A 1,976-nucleotide genomic window follows, 5' to 3' on the forward strand; every position below is an offset into this window, starting at 1 on the left:
GGCGAGTGGTGGCGACTGGCGAGTACAGCGCGTGGCAGCGGCGCGGGCAGCAGGCCGGCCGCCGTGGGCCCGCCCCCGGCCCCGCCCTGCGCACACACGCGCCGCCGCCGCGCCCGCCGCCCGCCACCCGCACACGCCACACACATGTCACACATCGATACCTACGTATGTGACGCCTACTCTACATTATGTATTTTTTCGGATACCTACACTTCGTTCGGAAAGTCACCTCGCATAGATTTGAGCGTGACCGAGTGCAGTAGTCCAGTTCGAGCGTGTACGTAGGTCGGGAGAGAGCGACAGTCTTTTGTAGAAACGGGCTCGTTTTAATGAATTTTCTTGCGTATCTTATTTTATTAAGTATCGCGTGATCGCTGATAAATATACTCAAATAGCGAAAGTGGGCGCTTTAGCAGATATTTTATGTTAAGAACGACTGTAAACCTGTATATTAATATTAACGGAAGCAGATATAGCTGGGGTAATTAGTTTCTGAACTGAAAACATAACTGATAGGAACGCGCATCGCGTACTGAACCGTATTCATTTTTCTGTTTACATTTTTTGCTTTCGCTCTTGAATATAAAGTAAGATAAATCTATTGTGGAGGTATAGGTAAGATTAATTTCGTATACAATAAGAGTCGATAGAAGCTTCAAATAAACTAGGCATATAACTCAAAGGCTCATTTATATTTCAAATTAATTTAATTTTATATTTATTTAATAAAAATATTTTGCCCCCTATTGGCTACTTACTTAAAATTTTATTATAATAATAAGTAAAGAACAATAATAATAATCTAGAATATTAGTATAATATATTTAGGTATTTTGAGTAGGTATTAGTAAGCTGTTACTTTACAATCAAAGTTTCACTGATGGGCAAAGGCCGCCTTATCTGTTGAGGCGGAGGTTTTAGAGCGTTTCCCACCAGGGCAGTTCAGTCATCAGTGGATATAACCCATCATACATATATAGTAGGTATAAGTTATAAGTATAGTATAAGTTTAATTTTTACTTATCTAAACATAATATTATGTCGAAGTCAAGTGAACAGAAGTAAAAATCGTCTTTGCATAAGAAGTAAAAAAAAAACAATAAGTATATATCTAGTACCAACGACAAATTAAAAAAAACTCGACAAAGATAATGGGACAATCACTTTATTCAAGCTCGTCTTGTTCGTCGTAACGTCTTACTTAGCCAGTTCATTTTAATACTATTTAAGGAACTTATTTATTATCATTCATTAGATATAGGTAGATAATAAATAATTAATATAAATAGAATTCGATTCAATTACTTTAAACTATTTTATCTTTTACAATAATATCGATGTGTACATACATATTTATGTTGAAAGTTTAGTAGACACCTAATGACCATTACTGTTACTTGATAAGACCACTTAAAAGATATTTAAAAATATATGCCATGAACGTAGTAGAAAAGACCCGTCATAACAGTATTGACATTAATCATAAAAAGAAAAATACGATTCGACGACGAGTAGGTACGAGATTTTGTTAATGTTAATATTGTAATAAGTGTAAAAAAATTTTTAGCAAGCAACTAGCACGTAACTAGCAAGTATTAGCACGTATTAGTTACCTTGTCAGTGTTGTATATAATTGGTACATATATGAGATAGATATTACTAAAAAATGCTACTAAATTCAAAAGAGTTTAATATATGTCCTGTAAATGTGCCTGTTTTTTTTATTAATAGGCCAGCGACTTGCCTGATGTTAAGCATCGACACGGTCTAAGACGTAGCACGCTTGCCTATAAGATACCTGTTTACTCTGGATTTGTAGACACCAACATTGTACCTATCAGGAAATACGTTTAAATAAATGAATAAAAATAAAATATGTGATCTTTATTCTACCTTTTCGAAGACGGGACTGTGCTAGTGTAACAGTAACAGTACAGTACCAGCCTGTTAATGTCCCACTGCTGGGCTAAGGCCTC

The sequence above is a fragment of the Nymphalis io genome, chromosome 11, assembly GCF_905147045.1.
Source record: "Nymphalis io chromosome 11, ilAglIoxx1.1, whole genome shotgun sequence".
Classification (NCBI taxonomy): domain Eukaryota; kingdom Metazoa; phylum Arthropoda; class Insecta; order Lepidoptera; family Nymphalidae; genus Nymphalis; species Nymphalis io.